A 12,327-nucleotide genomic window follows, 5' to 3' on the forward strand; every position below is an offset into this window, starting at 1 on the left:
ACACATTCCCAGATTTTGCTGGATGGAGGAAGGGGGTTGGAGTGATTTCCTTGTACCAACTGTGGGCCATAACAGAGAGAGATAATAGATCCATTCAAAGTCCTGCTCCAGGGGTCTTCTGCCTGAGGGTGAGAAAGCCCCATGACAAGAGTCAGGGGTGGCAGAAAGTAGGTGGTGATTGAGAACAGCTTAGCACCTCATGGGCGTCCCACAAAGCGGCCCATGTGGAAGACCTGGTCTCTACCAGGCCAGAGAATGTCTGGAGTACTGCACAATTCAAGATGTTTCTCATGTACTAATTTCTCCCCTCTTCTCACTCCCCCTTTGCCCAGGAGGGCTCAGAAACCACCTTCCCTTTAGTCAGGGATGAGAAGCGGAAGGGCAAGATAGGAAGGAGGCCCCATGTGGGACAGAGAAGATGTGATTGCAAATTAGACTTGGAGTTTGGGTTCACGTGTTGGAATGGACATTTTAATTTCTGAACTGAGGAGTATCTCTTAACTAAGAGTGAGCAGAAAAGTCATGGGTCTGCCAGAATTTCTTTCTAGGGCCAGAGATTACTCCACCTCAAAAATAAATTTTGAAGAGATAATGGAAGACAATAATAAAAGTGTATTTTGATGACGTCCTTCAAGTTAAGTGTTCGCTGTAGTGTTGGGTATATGTGTAAAAGTAGAGAAAGGGGTCAGGGGCAGGAAGTGAGGCTATGCATGTTCATGTTTTGCTTTGGCTTCATGCTTTAATTCATCACAATTAGAATATGCTAATATATACATGATGTGTATTTCTATGTCTCTAGTTTTTTGCATATCTAAGATTTTAAACATAAAGCAAAAAAAAAAAAAAAAAAAAGAAAAGAAAAAGAGATTCAATCAGTGGTCCTCTGCTTTAAAATATAGCTAATCATATAAGTTTCTTCAAACCTAATCTTATCTAACTTTCCTGGCAGTTTTATTCAGCACGATGTCTTTCCCTTCCCAGTGCAGCCTATTCGCAAGACACAGTAATCAGGCTTGTGAGCTCTTCTTGGTTTCCTTATTCCTCTCTGACTCTCACTCTCGGAGCATGCTTTAAATCATTTTGTATTTTCCCCTATTTCCAGCTAGTCCCCTGAGCTAAGGCCTGGGATTGGCCCTAATGAAGAAAATGTTGATGATAATGGTGGTGATGATACTAACAGGAGTCATTCTAATAATAGCCAACATATACCGAGCAATGACAAGGTTCTAAGCACCTTACATGAACTGATTGACAAAAGCCCTATGAGCTAGGAAATAGTATCATCATCTCCGTTTACAAAGGGGCAAACTGAGACACTGAGATGTGAACTAAGTCGCCCAATGTCCCTGAAGTTGGTAAAGGGCTGAGTTGAGCTTTGGGCCTTGGTGGCCGAATTCCAAAGCCCATGCTCTTTACATGAAAGTATATTGCATGGGGTGCCTGGGTGGCTCAGTCGGTTAAGTATCCATCTGACTTCGGCTCAGGTCATGATCTCGCGGTCCGTGAATTCGAGCCCCGCGTCGGGCCCTGTGCTGACAGCTCAGAGCCTGGAGCCTGTTTCAGATTCTGTGTCTCCCTCTCTCTCTGCCCCTCCCCCATTCATGCTCTGTCTCTCTCTGTCTCAAAAATAAACGTTAAAAAAAAAAAAGAAAGTATATTGCCACTCATTGCCACTCATCCCCAAACACTCTCCCTCCCCCACCCCACTATATTCAACCAATCAGAAGTCTCAACTCTACACCTGAAATCTGTCACAGATTTATCTCTTTCTCACCATTTCTTTTTTTTTTAATGTTAGTTTATTTATTTTGAGAGAGAGAGAGCTCGTGAGAGAGGGGCAGAGAGAGAGGGAGACTGAGAATCCCAAGGAGCCTCCATGCTGTCAGTGCAGAGCCGGACATGGGGCTTGAACTCACGCACTGTGAGATCATGACCTGAGCCAGAACTGAGAGTCAGACACTCAACCCGCTGAGCCCCCCAGGCACCCCTCTCACCATTCCTTCTGCCCAAGTTCAGGCCCCATCACCTCACATTCAAGTTTAGAAGCACAGCTTCCTAAAAGATTTCCTTGTCTCCAGTCTCAGTTGACTCTGCTTACTGAGTATCTTTTCATAATTTTAAGTTTTGTCCTTTAAACAAGGTAATATAAGAATAGGGTACTGTCATACTACATTCAAATACTACAAAAATATTTCACATGAAAACCGGAAGTTCCTCTTCACATCTCTCTTCTCCAGAGAAAATTATGGCTACCAGTATGGTTTATATTCTTATATACCTTTGTGTATAATACATAGTTCTAAATATATATATATATATGTATATATTATATATATAGTAATATATATATATATAAATAATAACATATATATATATAAATAGTAATACATTGCAAATTTTGTTCTGTGCCTTGTTTTAGTTATTTAACATATGTTCTGTAGATCTTTCCATGAGAGTAGCACCTAGTATTGATGTACCATAGTTTATTTATCTATTTCTTTGGGGGAATCTAGGCCGTTTCCCAGTTTTCATTACTATAAACTCTCACAAACGGGTGATTTTTATTTCTTTTTTTATGCTTTTCTATCATGTCCAGCTTTTCTAAAATGAGTTTTGTAATTTTACATATACTCTCTCTCTTTGCCATGGGATCTGTAAGTGGGTTCAGAGGTCATTTTGTTGAACTCCCTCTCTTCTTACAAAGGCAAAATAAGTCCCAGAAAAGAGAATTGAATTGGCTCAGCTTAGGTGACATATCTGCTTTGGTCCAATCGGTTAAGACCAAGAATGCAACGTCATACAAAGGAAACACAGTTTCCAGGGGCCCATATGTACAGATGGAGGAGGTTGGGATTTTTCCCAGAGAAGGGAGAGGTGAGGAGGGTGCTGATCTCCTTTTGGGGGACTTGCAATGGCATCCTCTATCAATGGGAATGTTTAAAGGCCATCTGGATTCCATTCTATCAAGCTGAGCACTTGAATAGAGGTTGTGTTTTTTCGGCTTACTGTTCTGCAAGTATTTATCGAACGCCTCTTATGAGCCAGTGCTGTTTTAGAATGCAACCAAGTCAAGCAGGCAGGAAGCTTACATTCTGGTAGAGGGAGAGAAATGATAAACAAAACACATAAATAAAATGTATTTGGTTTACAACAAAACGATAACATCAATGTACAGCACAACCAGCCAAGGGAAGGTTTTCATAGGCTGACACTGTGGCATGTGACTGATGACACAGTCTGAAATTAGCCTTAGAGGGACGCAAAGAAATGTGGACAGTTGTCTGATTTAACACTTCGCCTGCAAATTTGCGGTGAACATCTCTTTCCTTTTATTGTTCCTCTACAACACTCAATTCTTTCCAGCCTGTATTGCAGTTGTTTGCATACACTACCATGAGACAATAAAACTTGGAACTATTTATTATTGGGCAGTAAATGTTAAATAACTGAAGGAATGGGCTAAGGAGTAAACAAATGAATTCAAACTTTTCTGACCAGTTTATTACAGTATGGCAAGTGCGCCTACATATTTCTTGGCAGTAGGAGTTTTTTACTTTGTTTTTATCTTCATTATTTTATTTTATTTTTAGGAAAACCGTTCGCTCTTTCTGCTTACCTACCCCTTCCCTCACCTACCTACCTAACAATCAGCGCATTTGCTCTAGTGAGATGTGACATTGCCAGTGCTGTGACTATGTTTGAATCTCTTTATTCTGTAATTTTGCGGTTGGGTGTAATTCTCTATTAAATATATGTTGAAAGGCTTAAAGAACCGCCCCCCTCCCCTGCTATTACTTTATATGCCTTGTACTTTGGATCTGTCTGAGAGCCTACATTCTGAGAGCTTTTATTTTAATCCAATTTCCATCTCCAAGGAGGTCTTTTTAATTCTTGCAGAAAAAAAGATCATGGTTCCCTCGAAATATCAGAGAAAGATTAGGGTCTAGCGAGGTCTTAATTGAACTCATGATGATAATAATAGCAAATATCCATTGAGTGTTTACTGTGTGCTTAATAGCGTGTGTGCTACAGTAATAGTGAAACCTTATGGAGTGGCTGCTATCTGCCAGACTTCATTCTAAATGCTTTACATGCTTTAACTTACAGCAACATTATTTAAGGCAGCTTCCAGCATTATCCTCATTTAAGAGGCGCAGAAACCAATGCACAGAGAGGTTAAATACCTGCGCAGGGTCACATAGATGGTGAGTAGGAGTTTTGAGGTTTATATCCAGACATTCTGGCTCCGATAGCTGTACCCCTAACTACGACACCTAACTGCCTCTTGGTTAAATGTGTTTATTTCTTGGATGTGTTAAGGTATGTCTGGAGTCTTACAGTTCTTTATCAAAGCACATCCTCCTAATCCAGTTTGGGCCCTGTCAGGGAAGATTTACATACTTATTAGTAAAATCTACTTTATAAGGTTGTTGTCAAGATTAAATGCAACGATAGAGGTCAGTGCCTAGCACAGTGCCAGGCCAACAGGATGTACCCAGTCAATGTTAGCCCCCTTCCCTTGTACCATTTTAAGATCTCTTCATTTATGTTTCAAGAGTGGATGATCCTTGGTCACTGCAAGTTGCTCTCTGGAGGTCAATTTGCTCCCTGTGATTATATTCCCAATATTAGAAACAAGTGTGTATTAGTTTCCTGTGACTGTGATAATAAATGACCCTAAACTTGGTGGCTTAAAATAATAGACAAGGCTTTCTGTTGTTTACCAAATCTCCTGTGTGTCCCTTATAACGCACTTGTTATGGGATTTAGGGCCCACCCAGATAATCCAGCGTTATCTCATGTTGAGATCCTTAACTTCATTACATCTACGAAGACCCTCTTTTCCAAATAAAGTCACATGCACAGGTTCTGGGGATTAGGAAGTGTACATACCATTTTGGGAACCACCATTCGACCCACTATAAGGTGTTAAGAACAGATGCCTTAGAGTCAGACAGCCCTGGTTCTGGCTGGGCTGCTTGCTCGATGAGTAAGAGATGCTTGTATTTATTTATTTTTATTTGAGAGAGAGAGAGAGAGAACACACATGGGGGAGGGGGCAGAGGGACAGAGAGAATCTCAAGCAGGCTTCATAGTCAGCATGGAGCACAACATGGAGCTTGACCCCATGACCATGAGATTATGACCTGAGCTGAAATCAAGAGTCAGATGTTCAGGGCACCTGGGTGGCTCAGTAAGTTAAGCATTCGACTCTTGGTTTTGACTCATGTCATGATCTCATGGCTTTTGAGTTCAAGCCCTGTGCTGACAGTGTGGAGCCTGTTTGGGATCCTCTCTCTTCCTCTTTCTCTGCCCCTCCCCCATTAGCTATCAAAATAAGTAAATAAACTTAAAAAAAAAAAAAAGAGTTGGATGCTCAACTGACTGAGCCACCCAGGTGCCCCAATGCATAAGAGATTCTTTAAAAAATTTTTTTGTTAATGTTTATTTGTTTTTGGGAGAGAGAGAGACAGAAAGAGACAGAGAGAGACAGAGCATGAGCACGGGAGGGGCAGAGAGACAGAGGGAGATACAATCCGAAGCAGGCTCCGGGCTCTGAGCTGTCAGCACAGAGCCGGACGAAGGACTTGAACCCATGAACTGGGGGATCATGACCTGAGCTGAAGTCAGATGCTTAACCAACTGAGCCACCCAGGCACCCCCAATATGTAGGGGATTCTTAAAGTGATAGTCAATAAAGGTGTTTTTTCTTCCTGTAAGTCATGGGTCAGTGGTTCTTTTCCTCTCTGTCCTCATGTTGAGAGGATGACAACCAAAGGTGACTTCCTTTTCCTAAAACTGTGGTGAGCTTGTATTAGTCAGAATTCTCCAGAGAAACAGGAACAATAGAATATGTACACATAGAAAGAGATGTGTTGTAAGGAATTGGCTCATGCGGTTACAGAGGCTGGCAAGCCCAACTCTGCAGTGTTGCCTGGCAGACGGAGGCTCGGGGGAGCTAACAGTGCAGCTCCAGTCTTGAAGCAGTCTGCTGGAGAATTTTTTTCTTACTTGAGATAGGATTTTTTTTTTTTTTTTTTTACTTCTGTTCAGGCCTTTAACTGATTAGATGAGGCCCATCCATATTGTGGAGGGCAATCCACCTTATTCTGTTGATTACAATGTTAATCTCATTCAAAAACATCCTTGCAGATACACCCAGAATAAAGTTTGACCAAATAAATACCTGGGCACCTCTTGACTCAGTCAAGTTGGCATGTGAAATTAACCATCACAGGACTTACCCAGTTGATTATGCAAACGTTAGTTGAGGACCCATTGGGTCACAAAGGCCAGGAACTCAGACTGGGTTCCTAAGCACTAACCAAGAGGGAGATAACAGCCAGAGGAAAACGTTGGGTTGTTTACCTGGAAAAAAGTTCTGGATGGGCAATCTGCTGAGGGTCAACTCACTTCCTTCCACTGTCTGTCATCCATTGTAGGCCCAGATGTTGCCCCATATGATCCCTGCTATAGAAGGGCAATTGAGAAGGAGACACCAAAAGGGGTTAACTGCCCTGGATAGGAAACTGGACAGAGGGGACCAATAACATTTCTACCCCTGTGAGTTTCAGCAAGTCACTAAACTGTTCCAAAACTCAGTGTTCTCATCTTGAAATGGGAATAATAATTATTCCACATCAGAGAGTTGCTGTGAGGTTAAAATGAAAGCATATTGCCCAGAACCTGTCATATAAAGACAGCCTAATAATAATAATGCTAATAATAACTGGTACCATATTTTGAGTGTTTCTCCGTAACATGCCCCCGGGCATTCCATTCCTAAATGAAGGTGTTGACGCTTAAGTTAAGTAAGACCAAGAGAGGTTAATGGCAGCAGTTTTTTTTATTAAACCTTCTTGGCCAATCACTCGGTTAATTCTACTGCCTCAGCCTTCTTTTTCTATCTTCAGGTAAGAGGAATTCCTACATTAATGTGTTGTGAAGACTGAAAAGACAAAAAAGTACTGTGAGGATGAACAACTTGTTTTACTTTAAGGAATTTCAGCCTATGCTTAAGTTATTAACAGCTGGCTCTACCTATTTTATACTTTTGAAAAAGCCTTCCATTTGAACCCTTTGTGTTGCAAAGTGCTAAAAGCTCTGGAAATTTGCTCTGGATTTCTTAAACGTGGAGTTTGTGAAAACAATTGAGAATTTTTCCCTATGCTAAAGAAAGTTCATTTTGTCTGAAGTATGGCACCTTCTTCAAAAGACTTTGTATGCACTTTATACAGTATGAAATGTTTCATAAATAGAGTCCACTTTTTTTTTAAGTTAAAAAATTTTTTTTCATTTGAATATAGTTGACATTAGTTACATAAGGTTCCATTAGTTTCAGGAGTATGACATAGTGATTCGACATCTTTATACCATTGTCTTCTCATCACAAGTGTAGCTGTCATCTGTCTGTCATCACATGGTGCTATTACAGTATCATTGACTATATTCCCTATGCTGTGTCCTTTATTTCCGTGACTAATTTGTTCCATAACTGGAAGCCTACATCTCCTGCTCCCTTTTGCCCATTTTACTTATCCCCTTCCCCTTCCCGTTGGGAATCAACAGGTTGTTCTCTGAAGTTATAGATATGATTCTGCTTTTTGTTTATTTCTTTTTTAGATTGCACACATTAGTGAAATCATGTAGTATTTGCCTTGCTCAGTCTGACTTATTTCAGTAAGCATAATACCCTCTAGGTCCTTCCATGTTGTCACAAATGGCAAGATCTCATCCTTTATTATGGCTGAGTAATATTCAATTATATATATATATATATATATATATATATATATATATATATATATACATACGTATACTTAGGTTGCTTCCATATCTTGGCTACTGTAAACAACGCTGCAATAAACAAAATGGTGCATATATATTTTCTTTTTTAAAAAAAAAACGTTTATTTGTGTGTGTGTGTGTGTGTGTGTGTGAGAGAGAGAGAGAGAGAGAGAGAGAGAGAGAGAGAGGAGATGGAATCCAAAGCAGGCTCCAGGCTCTGAGCTGTCAGTGCTGAATAAAATGTGGGGCTCTAACCCATGAACCTGAGCTGAAGTCAGAAGCTCAACTGAATGAGCCACCCAGGTGCCCCTATTTTTCTTTTTTTTTAAAGTTTATTTATTTATTTTGAGATAGAGTGCCAGTCGGGGAGGGGCAGAGAGAAAGGGAGAGAGAATCCCAAGCAAGCTCCATGCTGTCAGCCCAGAGCATGATGTGGGTGGGGCTTAATCTCATGAACCACGAGATTATGACCTGAGTTGAAATCAAGAGTCAGACACTTAACTAACTAAGCCACCCAGGTACCCTGCATATATCTTTTTGAATTAGTGTTTCATTTTCTGGGTAAATACCCAGTAGTGGAATTATTGGATCATATGGCATTTTATTCTTGATCATTAGGACATTTAACAGTTTGTGAATTAACAGTGATAAAGGTGTAGTGGAGCCTGGGGCTGATCCCACCTTCCTAGCTTGGATTGATTGTTAGCCCTGTGGGGTCTCAGAGGATGGAGAGCATGTGAGAGAGGGAAGGAGAGTAGCTGAGATGACGCAGCAAGTGCTTTTCATAATAATGGTAGTGACAATGACAAAAGTGACACCTCACATATTAAGTATTTTCTCTATGCTTTATGCTGAGTGCTTTCCACGTGGGATCTCCCTTTTTCCCTCCTGGTTTGTGAAGTATAGGCTTAATTCTGTGCCATATCAGAGAAATCAGGAGGTTACATGAATTTCCAAGTTTACTCACCTTGATTGGTGACAGAAGTGAGATTCAAGCTCAGATCCATCTGACTTCGGAACCTAAGTTCTTAGATTCTGCAGTCTTGTGTCTTCCCCACCTTTTGCCATTGCAGCAACCGACTGAAGCTGATGAGAAAAACTCTTCCCTCCATTTGCTTTCCCTTCATGGAGAATGAGCAGATTCTGTGCTTCTCTATTTCCTCCATGTTCTCCATTCATTAATCAAAACAGGCCTACTATGTGCAAAGAGATGAAGGGAGGAAAACAATACATAAATTAAAAACACAAATAAAAATTGCCACAGATTGTGACAGGTGCTGTGATATAGAATGACATAGGCAGATATCATGCTTGGGGATAGTCCCGGTGAAGACAAAACATTTGTCTTAAGATCTACAGGAGAAGGGGCCAGTCGTTTGGAGAGTGGTCCAGAAGGGGGAGCTATTTGCACGCCGACTTTAACTTTTCAGTGTCTCAGTTTCTTTGTAAAATGAGGATAACAATAGTTCTGAACTTAAAGGTAATATTATGAAGATTTAAACAGCTCAGTGTAAAATGCTTACATCCTTGCCTGACATGTGGTGAGCACTTCGTGTTAGCTATTGTTGCTGAAGTGCTGGGAGTTCTTTGGTTTCCCGGAGGCTTGTATTTTTACTGTATGGCCCTCTCTGCCTCTATTCTGTGTGTAGTGATGGAACAGGCTGTCTATCCTTCCCTGTGTCAGCCTGTGTCTTGAAACTCAGCCCTTCACTGGCTTTCACAAAAACAGACAAACAAAAACCCACAAGCAAACAAATGAACAATAAACAAAAGCATACTAATAAGTGATAAGAACCATTCTTATGAAGCATTCATAGAGATTTAAAGTCCACCTTATTGAAGACTTGGAGATCACAAGGAGGGGTGACATTAGCACTCAGAGTTCCATCATCTTATAAGTTACTGCTTTCCTTCCTTTCCTGTATCTCTCTCTCTAGAGCAAAAGAGTTTCTTTCCCCATCTCATGCATAGATGTTTAGCTTATCTTTTGTTGCTTGAGCGTCTAATAAATTCTCCTCCTGTGCACCAACAGCACATTAGGAATATGTTTCCCAAACAGAGGCGGTGCTATTATTAAGAAGCCTGGTTTTGTTAGGGGAGGTCTTATTATGTTGTAACAACAAACATCTCTGGGATCTCCCTGGCTTAAAACAGGAAAGACGGATTGGTTGCCCGTACAATGTCTTTTGTGGGTTTGGGTAACTTTTTATTTGAGTGTACATGACACCCAGTGTTCTGTTAGTTTCAGGTGTACAACATCGTGACTCAAGATCTCTGTGTGTTATGTTATGCTCATCACAAGTGTAGCTACCATCTGTCACCATGCAACACTATTCCAGTATCATTGCCTATATTGCCTATGATGTAGGTTTGGATGACTTTTTAGGGTGTTCAGCCTGCATATGATGGTTCAGTGTTTCACTCTTTCTATCTATATGTGCTGTCAAAAGTCGCCGCAGCAGGATAAGAGTGTGGTGGAATTGAGCCCTGGCAATTTAATACTTCCACCCAGAAGGGACAGTCACTTCCTCTCATATTTCATTGGCTAGAGCAAGTTACATGGCTATATCTAACCACAAGGAGCAGAGAAGTACAAACTTTGCTTGTGCCCCAAAGCAGATATTGGCAAACCGTGTTCCTGTTTGGTGAAAAATTGATCTTGACTTCATTACCTTGAGACCAAGTGAGGGACCTGTAGAACAGGATGAGAATCTAGAACTCTGGCCATCCAGTCTGGGACCCTCCCCTCTGGAGGTGGCACTACCATAAGGGAAACTAAACCCCTATCAAGAGCTTGTGTTCTGAGATCAATACGACCCAGGCTATACCTCATGGAAGCAAGCAGAGAAACTCACACTTCACTCGCCTTACCTGTGGTTTCATTTCACAAACTGGACACAGGAAAGGTATAATTATTTTGAGTTCCTTTTTGGGGGGCATTTTATCTACACTGAACTGAATATTCATAGGGTACATTAAAATGCTTCCATGCTGTATAAAACATAAAAGCTCAATATATCTTCACTCCATGAGAATCAACACAAGTTTGGCTTTTGTGAAAAATATATCAGCAACTGACTCCTAGACAAATTGTCAGGCACATGCAATCACTCAGATCAGGCTTGGCAAATGGTAGGGGCCTATTAAATCTTTGTTGAATGAGTGGATGAATAAACTCTATCCTCCAGCCAGCCATACTGCACTTATTTCTTTGACAAAAAATATTGAATGCCAATGTGATACATGATTACCTTGGTGGCTCCCAAGGAACATGCCTTCCAGTATTTACACTCTGGATAATGACCTTCCACATTAACCCTGGGCTTGCTCACGTGACTTGCTGTGTCTGAAGGAACACCAACGGGCACGAGGCGAGCAGAGCAGAGGTTTGGTAAGCACCTATGTACCAGGGCTAGTTCCACCAGCACATGGGGGAACGTAGTCCAGCCTTCTTCAGGCTGAAGGACCACAGTCAGAGAAAAGCTCAGTTATCATGGCTGTGTCAGCTGAGCCCAACCCCCAGCTCACCCTGGAGCTGAATGATGTTGCCTGAATGAGCCCAGGACAGCAGCAGCAGAATGACACGAAGCATAGAATTGTGAGATGAAGAAAATTATTATGGTAGGTCAGTAGTCAGCAAACCTTTCCTGGAAAGGGCCAGATAGTAAGTAGTTTAGGATTTCATACAATTTCTGGCACAATGGCTCAACTCTGCCTTTACAGTGCGAAAGCAGCCACAGAAAATATATAATCAAAGAGATGTGGCTGTCTTCCACGAAAACTTTATTTTCAAAAACATGTGGCAAGCTGAATTTGGCCCGTGGACTATGGTTTACTGGCCCTGTTTTTGGCCACTCGGTTTGGGACAGTTTGTTTTGCTGCAGTAAATAACGGAAACAACCCCCCCCCCCCCTTCTTCTTCCAGGTGTCCTTGTTCCTGGGAACATTCCACTGCTATGACTTCATTCCTGATGGCTCCGTGGGGTGGAATGCCCTCATTTCTCAGGCCTGGACCTTGGAAAATTAGAAAGTCAGCAAGCTGTGTTTTTAGCTTCCCTGTTGAAAGGTTTCTAAGAGGGCTAAAAAGAAATGGTTGTGGAAGGTGCCGGCTCCTAAGTTCCAAATGAGTGGAGCAGACTCTCTCCCTGCCCCGGGCCCCCAAGGCCCCATCAAGTCTGAGCAAAATGACTTCAAGCTGAATCAGAGGCAGCTGAAGGTAATATAATAGAAGTGTCCTAGCCTCATAGTCTCCTCTTGTCATTAGAAAGACTCAGCTGTCCCCTTAAAATGGTGGCTTCTGACCCACAATCCACACATTGCTCAGAAGCCCTCAGATTTCCTGGAATTTCTGCTAGAATTCCTAGAACTCTAAGTAATGGTTTTCAAAAATCAGAATTATTGCATAACGAAGGGTTAACCATCAAGGAAATAGAAAAGCTGTCCTGTTATTATTTCAGTTCTAGTTGGCAGTGTATCTGGCATTTAAGAGTGCTGATTCTGGAGTCAAGCTGCCCAGAAGCAAATCCTGCCTCCCATCCA

Source organism: Panthera onca, chromosome D1 (genome assembly GCF_046562875.1).
Source record: "Panthera onca isolate mPanOnc1 chromosome D1, mPanOnc1 haplotype 2, whole genome shotgun sequence".
Lineage (NCBI taxonomy): Eukaryota > Metazoa > Chordata > Mammalia > Carnivora > Felidae > Panthera > Panthera onca.